Source organism: Numida meleagris, chromosome 4 (genome assembly GCF_002078875.1).
Source record: "Numida meleagris isolate 19003 breed g44 Domestic line chromosome 4, NumMel1.0, whole genome shotgun sequence".
NCBI classification, from domain to species: Eukaryota; Metazoa; Chordata; class Aves; order Galliformes; family Numididae; genus Numida; species Numida meleagris.
The window spans coordinates 61,662,270-61,675,363 of NC_034412.1; the positions used below are offsets into that span (position 1 = coordinate 61,662,270).

The 13,094-nt window shown below is 39.8% G+C and overlaps 1 protein-coding gene across 1 annotated transcript in view; it reads left to right on the forward strand.

Moving 5' to 3' along the window:
* NDST4 (N-deacetylase and N-sulfotransferase 4) overlaps positions 2,682–13,094 on the forward strand; it is a 107,759-nt gene continuing 97,346 nt past the window's right edge. The window contains exon 1 of the mRNA XM_021395410.1: positions 2,682–2,799. The gene's annotated coding sequence lies outside the window, so the exon portion shown is untranslated. The remainder of the gene's footprint in view (positions 2,800–13,094) is intronic.

Sequence of the window (13,094 nt, forward strand, 5' to 3'; positions counted from 1 at the left end):
GTGGTGAGGCATTGGCACAGGCTGCCCAATGATGTTTTGGATGTCCCAATCTGGAGGCATTTGAGGCAAGGTTGAAGGGGGCTCTGGGCCGCCTGATCTGGTGAGGGGCAACCCTGCCATTACAGGGGGCTGGAATTAGATGATCTTATAGGTCCTGTTCAACCCAAGCCATTCTACAATGCTACGATCCTAGGGAACAACACCAAAGAACATCTGTATCTGAGCAAGACAAGTTCTCCTCTCACCACTACCCTAAGGAGAAAGAAGTGAAGATTCAGATTATACTATGCCTCTTTTCCAGCGATGGGTATGCTCTTGTTGCACAAGGAGTTGGAGCAATTCTTCCAACTCGTTTCTGTATATTCCTAATAATGGCAGACCACAGCAAGAAACCTGATACTCCATTTAAAATGAATCACTAAAAAAGTGAACAGATACTGAGGCAGCACAAGTCAACAGCCATGCTCCTTCATGATGAATTCATCTAGGAGGGCATGCTATTAAGCCAAGGATTTAAGTTCAAAGAATGACCTTGGCATCTGAATTAAAATACACTCCCAACAGTATGCATAACCACTTGGGAACATCTGCAGCAGCAGCTCCACCAGAGTGTGGTGGCTCCAAAGGGGCAACTGATGCTCCACCACATCTGACAGCATCTGAGCTGCCGTCACACACTCACATCCTGCAGCAAAGCCTGGCTGCAGAGATGTGATGCCTCTTATGCTCTGAGTACAGCCAGGAACCAAAAGTAGACAGGCAGCAAGAGGAATAGTCACTGGACTTTCTTCTCACACAACCATGGCGATGGGATTAGTAATAGGAAGCCCTCACATCTTCATAGTTCTGAATCACGTGCACCCAAATTCTTTTGTATGCTGGGAAAAATTCTCTAACTTGATTCGGAGATCTTGGTTTACTGCCTGACTGAAAATCGGCTGTTCACACAGGGTAAGAGGAGACACCCGCTCATCACTCAGGTCCTGTGGTAACTCGGCCTCTCAACCTTCCCAACAGTATTAGGAAAAGAAACCCCAAATCCAGAGTAAGCCATAGGTGTGAGGGATTTTTAAAAGACCCCAGTGCTTGCAGTGTAATTAGAAATTGCAGGAAATGACTCAGACATACCTTGAATTTTAAATTTTCCCTCAGTTTCTAATTTAGCCAGAAGGAATAAATTAGTCCAGAGTCAGGAATATCTACCATCTTTGAAACCTGGAAAATCACAGAGAGTAAACAGCTCTTCACACAGAAGGTCCCAGCTGAAGGATGTAAATGGGAAAATGCATGGAATACCATTTATTTACACTATTTTGGAAACATGAAAGGTTGGGCTGACCCTTCCATGATTCAAATCTGAGTTTACAGCATCATTCATCATCTCAGAATGGGTTTGTTCCAGTCTCCTTGAACAAAACTATTTTCTCCTCACATTTGCTGTACAGAATTGGCTGAATTTCAATTCTGAGGTGCACAGTACAAAGAATAGTTCTGGAGTGAAAGGTGTCAAGCTGGCAAAAATTGAAAATTAGATTGGTATAAAATCTAATTTTTCTAATATACGAAGTGTTTAGATTTTCCTCTGTAATATAATTTAACCTTAGAAAGTTGCATAACAATCACGAATCTTGGCAATGGGTATAGGTTTCAACCTTAGCTGGATGAGATAAAGGATTTTAATAAGAAATTATGCAACAAATATGTGGAATTTGTGTTGCATAGAGTAGAAAAAAATGCCTTGCACCTCCAAGCGCCGCATGTTTACTGGAATCCACCCAGAGGTGGTAGCATCAAGAGCACTTTTCAACCAGCTTGCTGGGCGACCTTTGCTTGATTTTGGTCATGCCATGCTGTTGCACAACAAAACCACCTCCTGTTGTGCCAGGGGATCTTATCAGTGACCCAGTAAGAGTATGCAGCAAGAACTCTTGCAGTACTGTGATTTTCTGGAGCCTCCATTAGCATTAGGGGATGGGGTGGGCTGTGAGGGGCTCACCTCACACACTTGCGTGAAGCACTCTTCTTCCAGAAAAATGACTCTTTCAACTTTTCCTCCTTTTTTATCCAGGCTTTCAGCTGCAAGCTCTAGGTGTAAAATCAGAAGCTGCGAGCGTTGTTTTCCTCCCGCATTTTGGGCGGGAGGTGGACCAACCGCACAATGACAGATTATGCAGATCCTCCCGGAGCATCTAATCAATCACGGTGGCGCGAGAGGGACGCGGCTCATCTCCGAATTAGCCTGCGTGGCGGCGGCCTCGCGTGAAGCATCCCCCCACCGGCGTGACATCAGAGCAGCTCGAGTCCTTGAAAGTCTCGGGGTTGATTAGCGGAGGAACGGGCTGCTCCTGCCAATCACCGCCCTGATACTCGTGGAGATACGAGGCAGAGGGAGGCTGGCTCCAGCAAACAGGAGGCACGGCGGCAGCGGCACTAGTAACAGGAGCAGCTGGTATTCGGGTGATTAAATAGTTCCCGCAGCCTTTTCGCTGCGCTCCGGCTGCTCCCTGGTGTAATCCCCGTGTCCGAGAAGGAAGCTGCATTTTAACGGTGCGCTGAGCAGAGGTTTGAGTCGTTCCAGCTGGCTGCTTGTTTGGAAAAGGACAGCCTGTGTATAAATGAGATGTGACTGTGCCGGCAGAGTTCAGCCACTGGGACTGGAGAGAGAGGAGCCTTCCCGGGATGCTGCTCCGACAGCTGCTATCAATTGAAAACTCTCTCTAGCTTACCTGGAGCTGCGTGAGGAGATGTGAATAGCAGCCGTCTCTTTCCTGCACACTAGGAAAAGAAATTCTTCTCTAGGTAAGCTATTCTTCAGCTCCTGCACGCGTCGCTATACTAGCCTGTACTTCTGGGTATATGTTAAGGCTACTGATTAGACAGTACATGTACTCAGAGAAAACCGTTCTAGAAAAGGCATGTAGATTTATACAGAGCATACAGTAGTATGCCTATAACCTATTTATATATAACAAGTACTTCTGAAAGCTGCTGACAGCCTTCCATTCAAAGGTTTATCTGAAAGTTTGATATCCTTGCCTTCTTCACATGCATGTGTCTCAGATGTAAACAGAGGGGAAATAGTTGTCTGGGTAAATACGTGAAAGAACACAGAAGTTAGAGTGCTGGAAGTTAGATGACAAGGAAAAAAAAAAGATAAGGTTGCAGTTCTTTAGTCTGCTCCATGTACTTTGCTTTTGTTTGCTACCATCTAGCAGTCAGAGTTGAGCAAAGCAAAGTTGGGCACTAAAATGACAATGTGAAAACTTGCCATGGGTATTTAGTAAAAATGTACTATTTAAAGTAAGAGTAAGTGTTCTGCAAGGAAACCAAGATCTGCTCTGTTCCAGCAGTTTCGTTTCCAATCAACATCCTTCAACAACATTATTTTAAAATAATATGATCATTCATAGTGTGGAAGCAGGGAACATGCCAGGCAGAAAGAGGTAAACCAAAGAAATCAGCATTTATTCTTCAGATTACTACAGTCAGAGCACAGAGGCAGCCCAGCATTTTCAGGCTGCAGCTGGCACATAGGCTCTAAGTCATTGCTGCTGGGAATAAGCGTTCAAAGCAGAATTGTGTGGAGGTGAATAAGTCTCTCCCTACAAGCACTACACTAAAGTAACCGCACATGCATACAGAAGCCATGATCATTAATTCTCTCTTCCCCAGGGAATTTGCCTTGATATTTTTCTTAACCAACTTTTGCAGCTCCTAATCCCGTTGATTAAACCTCCCCTCGCTTTTCACAAATTTTTCCAAATTTGACCTAACCTGCGTAGGCAGTTTCTCTGCCTTTTCCACCTCAATACTCTGGATGTTATCAGAGCAAATGTAAAATAGAAACAACAAGTAATTTTCTCTCAGCTACTTCAGTAGTTTTTAAATTATGATCCTTCTGCTCTAAGACATTCAACTTGTGGAATAATATCAGAATCTCCTTGCTCATAAAGTTTACATAGTTGGCGATGCTGCCAGGTGCTTCCTTGTCTTGCCCTATCATGTCTGCATACTTTCATCGTGCACATTTTACCATCAGCCAAGATGCACTGTCTGATTTGCTTTCTGAAATGCTGCTCTAAAGAAGGGAGCAGTGGGAAATGCCAAGTCACATTTAACAAAGGAAATTCTTGGCTTTCAGTTTTCTTCTGAACCTTATCAATCCAGATAATATGATGGGCTCAATTAGATTAGATTTTCCTATTGGCACTGCTCCCTGCAGAAGTTTAAGATAGTGTATTAGGTTTTTGTGCCATTTCCTCAGAGCATGGCTATTTTTCTGATTCATAATAAATGCCTCATGTCTGAAAGCCTCAGAAATGAAAGCAGGAGTTTCTTGATTTCTTGTTAACACCAGTTTTCTGTGAGGCTGGAGGAATTATGCTCTATCTTTCCTTTTATTGGAGTAGATCAAATCAGAATTATTAGTTTTAAGGACAGATCTGCATGCTTAAGTCAGTGACTACCTATATATATATATATAAATACACAGACATATTTCTGCCTGAACACCCTGTTAACTCTCACTATAAAGTTGTGGAAGTCATTAAAACTTTATGGATGTCTAGAGGTTGTGATAGCCACTATATTGCTCTTTGTAATGGCATCGATTACAGCTGATTTGGCAGCACACAGGGAATCGTGAGCTCCTCTGGAGTTCAAATATCATTCAGTATGAGTGCGTGCAGAGAGGAAATATGCTAATAGTAAAGATTATTTTTGTGAAGCCATACAGTATAGGAATTTTTAGAGGTATAATAAGATACTTTAAGGAAAACATGACTACATATTGCAAAACCAGGGCAATATTGTTCAAAGAAAAACCTGATGAGTTACTAGCAAGTCATGACTGGGCTTTCAGTTAAGCAAAAAATGGCATTTAAACTTATACCACCAAAAAATTCTCATTTTGTTTTTCTACAAGCAATAAAAGAAAGAATATCATGCTCTCTTAACCCAATGTCTATCTATATATCATTTGTGTTCCAAGTCTGATTGAGCCCACAAAATTTTGATTTGCCAGCCTTTATGTCCATTGGGCTGGCTGAGCTTCAGCTGCACGTATATACTGATGTTTGCTTCCATCAGGCATTGGCTTTGCAAAGCTTTAATAATGCTTCAGCTTCTTAGACACATCCAGAGACCTAGTCCCTATATCTGCAAAACAGACATGTCCAAAAGAAAAAAAACAAAGCACCAAACTCTAGGCTATGAACAAAGCATTTCAAGCTGGGGTCTTGGTGACCAAAGGAAAGAGTAACTCAGAATTGTGCAGAAAGCTGTGATTGCCCAGCCTGTAGAATCAGAAATGGGACACTGAGCTTAAGATGAGAGAAGGCTCACCACACTTCCCATGGTGAGGGGAGCCTGGCTGCAAAACAGTCTGCAATGATTGAGGAGTAGATTATAGGGTGACAGCTGAACATATCTCGTGTTCTCAGGGCCTGGGAGGAAGCTGGGGACACGAGCAAGGAGCCAGCATTGAGGAGCTGAACTACAGGAGGAGGAGGGTGGTGGTATCCATGTTGGAATTTACTTGGAGCATTAAGTTGGTGTCTTGTCTCACATTTTGAGAAAGGCTGAAGAACAGTCATAACACAGCAACAAGTCTTTCCTATTGAGATGTTAATGTTACACCAGCCATGCAGAAGAGTGCAAAAAAAAAAAAAAACCCAAAGAATTTTCTTTCTACATCAACATCTAAATTTGAAAAATTGTTTGAACTATTAAAAAAAATCATCTGCTGGAAGAAAATAAAAGCCATGAACGTCAATCCAAAACATTTACTACAACTATTGTCAGTAATAATAGTTACAATGAAATCAAAGATACTTCTGAAATTAACAGTTGCTATAGAAAATGAATAATATTTTATCTAAACAGTAATGCTACCAGAATGACATGGCAACAGCACAACAGTGTAGAAACCATGTCAGTATTTGATGAAGAAATTACATTGGCACCAGAAGTACTGTATTGTGACGTGATGTTCTAAACTATATCTGGAAGGAACAGAAGTATTAAAACCCATTTCCATGCCTCTGGCTACGGGAAGGGTCACAGCTTCTTTCCCTAATTGCAGGCAAATAGAGGAAATGAATCCTTCCTCTAAGGCTGCAGAAATGTCTTTTGGGGAACTAGAGCAAATACAGAAGTGAGAGCAGGGTGGGCTTCTTCTATGGAAAAAACAGCAGGGAGGAAAGAGTTTTCCCTTTGTACTTGGCTCACTTGACCAAGAGAAAGCCTGCTGAATTTCTGAATTGCTTTTCATGACCTTCATTCTATTTGCTTCATGTCACATGGAGTTTGACACACAAGTTTCTTCTCTCCCTCGAAACCTGCTAAGACAAGATATTCAGTAGTGCAGCCCCAATACCAGACAGTATAATGCAGTCAGCAACTTGAAGTCTGTTTACATACAGTTGCTAATGCATTTCTCCCAGACTGCAATACAACTACATTTAGCGAGTGCATGCCTTTTCACTCAGCTGGCCACTAGTGAGGTTGCTGTTCAAGAATTTCAACCAGGACAACTGTGAAACTTCAGCATTCAGCCCTAAGCAGCCATGGGACAAGAGGAGTACCTGCAATCTTGCCACAGCCCACCAGAGTACTGAGAAACACACACCTTGCTAATACTTAGGGTTGATTCATCTATGGCTATAGAGTTTTACTAATGGCTGGGTCTTAACCTCATGCCCTTATATATCATTATTAGAGATACAGCAGACAGTATAACATGAGTGGGTTCTTCCTTGAGCAAAACTGGGTTTGAGATGTATCTTCCTGAAGGATTATCCACAGCTACTTATTTCAACCTGCACTCTGCCAGGCTTCCACTGAAAGGATTGCATTTAGCTCTTAGTGTATAAATAAGCGTTGTGCTAAATAATTAATAGCAGCTGCTGGCCATAAAAGAGGCAACTGTTCAGAAAGTTAAAACAGTCTGTCATGAAATATGCACCCACCTATGTTCTAATTTCAGAGGATGCTTTATCCACCATCCTTTCCCTGTACATGGGATCAACATTTTGCTAGAAAGATAAAGCTTGATTTCCAGAGCCTTAGGGTACTCTTTGAATATATTTATTCCTACTGGGATGATTTATCACCCCCCTAAAACACCAAAGGGGAAGGAGGCAGGTGGTCATCGTTTCACAGAGAAATTTTTACAAGTGACAGGAAAGCGACTGGTCACTTCTGATTTTAAAGCTCTCAGGGCTTTTTTTTTTTTTTTTTTTTAAATAAACTAAGTAGGACCATCTACCTTGATATTTTTGCCAAAATGCTGATATTTTGCCTACTTAATTTGCTGGTATAATGTGCAGTTTTTTCATTCACTTTGATTCATTTCTAGTCTTTAGACTGTATTTGTGCTATTTAAATGTCTTCACTGTTCTACTTCAATACAGTTATACTGTAAATGGTGGGACATCCTGTATACAAAGAGTTTGCAGTCCATTAGATCACAAGGCCAGTAAAAGCCAGTAAATACAGTCAGCAACTAAGGGGCCATGCTTTGAGTTAAATTGTGCTTAAGGTGGAGGAAAGGATGCTATATTGCTGGTAACTGAAAAGCAGTGATTCTGGAACAGCATAACACATGAGCTGAGTCTTATTTCCCCATACCTCACCATTTCTAACTTATCTGTAGGGGTCCATATGGTTATAATTTATACCAGAAAAAATCACAATTAAAGATCAGGACAGTACTGTGCACTGTCCACACAACAAGGAACACTCTGTCGAGGCCCCAACACAACCCACTCAGACACTGATAAGACTAACTCCTTGTAGGTCTCTGTTTCTAAACCTGACATGTCAGCATGAATCAACAGCAGTCATTCTGCATATTCAGATTCTTAACTAACGTAGCTCAGAAAGCATGAAGCTCAGAAAGACCTCCTTGGAAAACATTTTTCTTCAGTTGGAACAATATACATCTAGACATATAGATACATGCTTTGCTTGAAATGAATGTACAGATTCCAGTGTTTAACTGGATTAAGTAATGAGACATCATTTCGTTGGCTCATAAGTCCCTTTCATAAACCAAAAAGCCAAGCTAAGTTTCAAGAAACATCCTGGAGATACATACTGGAAAACCCAATCCATATAAGACAGTAGGAAACTGAATACAAAGTACACTGGCAGCACATTCAGTTAAAAAAAATCCAACCAGTAATCAAAAAATGTTTTTTTTGTTAGATCATTTCTTCCCTCCAAAAACAAGCTAACGTCTCAGCAAATCAATAAGCAGAGATTTTTCACAAAACAGGTTAGTGAAAGCCTTTGCATTCTATCATATAACTCTAATGGCATTAGTTCAAGTTCCACTCTGTGAGCTTAGTGTGACTCAACAAAAAATCCCTTGAATTCCCAAGTAGGTCCATTATCCAACTAGTGGCATTTCTAAATTCAGCTTTAACTTGATGAAACAAAGAATAGATCATCTGAAGGGAAATACTTGTTTGTATTTTGAACCAAAAGAAAAACAGTATGTATAGGTCACAGATGACACCTCAGAAGTCTCAAAAGTGCCCTTCCACTTGACTGAAAGTGGTTTATCTCAGAGAAATATATAAAAATATTGGTGAGGGTATGAAAAATAATAAGATAAAAGAAACAAGCACTGTAATTCACTGATCTGTACACATGAAAGTACTAGTTGTGCTCCAGGTTTTAAATGAACTGTTTTCAGTAATCACACTATATACATTTGATCAAGTAAGAATCTCAGAATAATAGATGGGAAAACTGAAGCACTGAAAAAGCAGTGACTTCCAGAGGGCAAATGATGGTGGCAAAAAGACAGAAATCAACATTTTTCTTTGTCCTTGCTTTGTTCTCTCACTTCTAGGCATTTTTTCCTCTTCATATGCAAACACCAGTTGTACATTCATTTCAAGATTAACAACAACAACAAAAATATGGATGATGTTAATACAGATTCAATAAGACTTTCTTGAACTTGTCTTCTTGCAGTGTTGGAAATACTTATACGTATTAGATCAAGCTGTAGTCTGTTGGATTGCACTGTAATATTTTTAGCAGATGAAGTTTCTGTCTAGATTAGTTTTACTGACAATAGAAATGCACACAGCCATAATTGGTTCCCAAGAAGTTGATCTTCCCAGTTTTAAAGAGCTGGTAATAAGAACCAGAATCTTCTAACTCTTGTTTACTCTATTTTGCATGACAACCATTACCACCAGTTGCAGGTTAGCAATGCCAGCTCATCGCATTAGCCTGCACATCCCAGGTCAGTGCCAACAGCTATGATGCTCTCACTCATGCATTTGCTCTTATCAGAGGCTGCTAGGACCAGACACAGATTTTGAGCAATCTGAGAGGTACAAGGAAGGTCTTTGGCTACACATACCATTGCACTACTACTTCAAGGATCTCCCAGGAAAGACTTTTGCCTAGCTCACTGTCTACACCACCTGTTTTTCTATCAAATCCTCTCGATGGTAACAAAACCCTTCAGTCAGCAACAAAGACAGGGAGAAGGAACTTCAGTGGAACTTATTTGAAGAATAAATATAGTCAAGCTGTTATTGTTGTATCCAGAGCTTGAAAACTATCCCTGCCTGCCTAGAACCTGACTTGAGCAAACTCAGAATAAACCTGTTTAAATGTTATGTAGTAAACATGCTGCTCTGAGGGTTTAGGTACAAAGTCGTCGTTATCTAGGTTTAAATAGACTTCCTTTGCAGCAAGTAATAGATCATTACTGTGTGACAGCGGTAGTTTTTCTTAAGTTAGTGGCGTCCTAATTCCTAGCACAGATGTAACCACATCAGACTTTCTCACAACTACTGCCAGTGACAGGATACAGGTATCAGAAAACATGTCATTCAGTGAAATAAATTGTCATTAGTATAAGAATGAGACATTTAAATTATCTTGTATGACAACAAATGTTTCTAGGTCCCATTACAGCAACAGGAAATCAGAAGATGTGGGAAACCATTAAGCACTGGAAAAAGAGTACCAAGACCAAGGAATTAAGCACAAAATAATCAAGTTCAGAGCCTGTGACTATATCATGTAAGCAAAGAGACTATTTCTTTGTAAAGAAGGAAGCTTTTAAATCTATTTAAGAAGTCTTCAAAAAGTAAAATCCAGCAAATCTGTAATCACTGGCAGATTTGCAAACTACAAAAATTCTGCCAGTACTTAGATGCTAATAGAATCATAAAAAAGATTTTTGTAATTTTTGTTATGTTTTGTTATGTTATACAATCAAACAATGTGCAGAGTTTGACTACTGTATTGATTGAATTTAATGGTAGCCTACCAGTTAGTCTTTAAATTGCACAAATATTGTATCTTGACTAAATTCAAAGCACAAATCATTCTATTGAAACTGCATTGCTAATTGACAGCCTTATAGGAGTAGACAAAGATAAAAGAATACATGGACCGTAATAAAACATCTGATACATCATCTCACAAAAGTTTCATATGAAAACTGAAATGAATTCAAATTGGCTTTCATCGAAGCATTACACTATGAATTGTAAAGTGATGAAGAGCCATTAACCAAGCAAGATCAGCTTTGTTGCGTCAGGGCAGGGGGAACATTTGGCATACTGTCCTGGGGAAAACACTTGAAGCCTGCTTTTGTCCACCACCTTAATTCAAAAGAACTCGGTGAAATTATAGGATGTTCATTATACCTGCATTCTCTCTTAATCCAGTTGGGAAAGCAAAGAATGAACAATAAGGACATGATCCTGTAGGTCACACCCTACTTTGTAGCCTAGGAATACCTGCTCTCTTTTCAACCACAACTTTCTGCTGTGACATTTGGCTCTGTCATTATGACTTACGCAGTAAGCTTCTGACATTCAGATCATCGCTCAATCTTCTCATCCTTGGTAGTATTTTTATACAGATCTCACAAAGGTTATAAAGACAACTGTCAGTTGAAGGAGGTCATTATCCAAGAGCAAATGGCTATTGCTCCCAGCTCAGCCAAACTACCTTAGACAGGACTGTACTCAAGAGTAATGGTATTTATCTTTTGAATTTTTGGTAAATCATCAGCGAGAAAGGATATACATTATCATTACTCAAGCAAGACCAGTACATGTTGGAAAAGGCATAGTGCTCTGCTTATGAAGAAGCAAAATTGCTTCTGACATGTTCGTAGCAATACTAGGTAAACTATTCACTGATAAGCTAATAGTCATACACAGAATGAAGAGTTGAACTCACGCATCTGGTGAAGTAGATCTCTGGTCGTGCCGCAGTCCTTCTCAGGAAGCAACATAGGTCCAAGAGATGCTCTCCCTTTAGTGGCTGGCTCTCATGAGTCCAGGGTGCCTCCACCCTGGGTCCACACCCTCTGGTCACGTGGGGAGCACAGGTGCAAGCAATTTGTCTTTGCTCCCAAGGCCAGCCTCACCCCTTTACCAGGTGCTCAAACACCAGTTTCAGTCATGACCTAACAGCTCCTCTACACACAGAGAAACTACTTAAAAAAAAAAAATTAAATCTTACCACATAGCTAAGGTTTTCAGCCAAATGACATCAAAATGTAATGTATATTTCAGTATGTTATGATACAGAGACATATCATGATATCACTACATGATATTTTTGGAACTGAACAAAACATGTATACAGTTGTTAATGCCTCCTCGTTGCAATGATGATAAGAAGCACCATATCAAGAAACAGGAAAAAAATATATGTTTCCCTTCCATGTATGACCCTCCGAAGATCATATTTGTATTACAGGATTCTAGGAGCTTTCACACAAAGAAAAAAGTTTAAGGAAACATTACAACCCCATATGTTCTAAAACTCTGAAATGTTTGAGACTGGTAATTAGTGATAACCGGAGAAAAGGTCATTGGACCACTACGTATGGATATTTATGCACATTCCTGAATGGTCCAAATGACTGTGGGACTCCTGGAAGTTAAAGGGCCAGAGTAAAGAAAAGTTAAAGCTGACTATCAAGCAACGTTCACCAGAATTGAGGTCTGGGTAAGTCTTGGGTTAAAAATTCCTAGTAGGAATTAAGCACCATGAAATGTTACACATGGGCTGGAGAATCAAAGGAGGCAACATTTCCACAAGGGAAGATTTACTGAAGGAAAATACCATCCTTATATTCTCACTAGTTCATGCTTGTGAGCATTCCACCGATTCACATAGAATGTTTTTGTGGGGTTCTCATTAATGGAGATTACAATTACTAGTCAAAAAAATTATCACTGAGGAAAAACACTTGTCAAGTCAGCAGCTTCAGATATGCATGAATTAATGAGAACAAAATATATCTGTTTACATGCTGTCATGAAAGTACAGCTACCATATATGTTCAAAAAAGTGGGCCTTATGTCAAGTCAGTGGTGGCTATCTGAACATCTTTGAAACTATGAGAAGAAGGAATAGGGTTGATGATTATTTCTAGGCTTTCTCTCATTGTAATTCTCCTACTCAGTTAAAAGACAAATTAAGCACTGAAATAAATAAAACCATTAATGTGCTTCAAATCACACTTGACAATACTAAGCATGATAAAAATAAACCACCTCCAGTTATCCTGGAGTGAGATCAAAAGTTAGCTTTGCATTAATTAGTCTGCATCAGTCAGATGTTATCTGCTTTACCAAGACTAAAGAGTCTGAAGACTCACTAAGTAGATGGGAGGTCTGATGTATTTGTTAAGAGGTGTATTTGTATATATGTACATGTGAGAATGTGCATGTGTAAAATTCATCTTCAGATATGCCTTCAGCTGCCCTTTCACCAGGGAAACATTATTTTCTTCAAGTTCTGAAATCATCTGGTAAGTTTAAAAAGCAAAGAAATTTGGAATTCAAATAGCTAGTTTCCAAGTGTTCTTCCATGCATAAAATCATAGTTTTTCCAATATTACAGATGCACTATAATTAGAATAGAGCAGTTGAAAGTGATCTACGAAGATCATCAAGTCCAATGGCTTGACCAATTCAGGACTAAACAGAAGTTAAGGTATTTTATTAACAAAGCCTGTTCCAGTGTTTGACCATTCTCATGGTAAATAAATTTTTCATAATGTCCAGTCTCAACCTCCCTTGATGCAACATTGT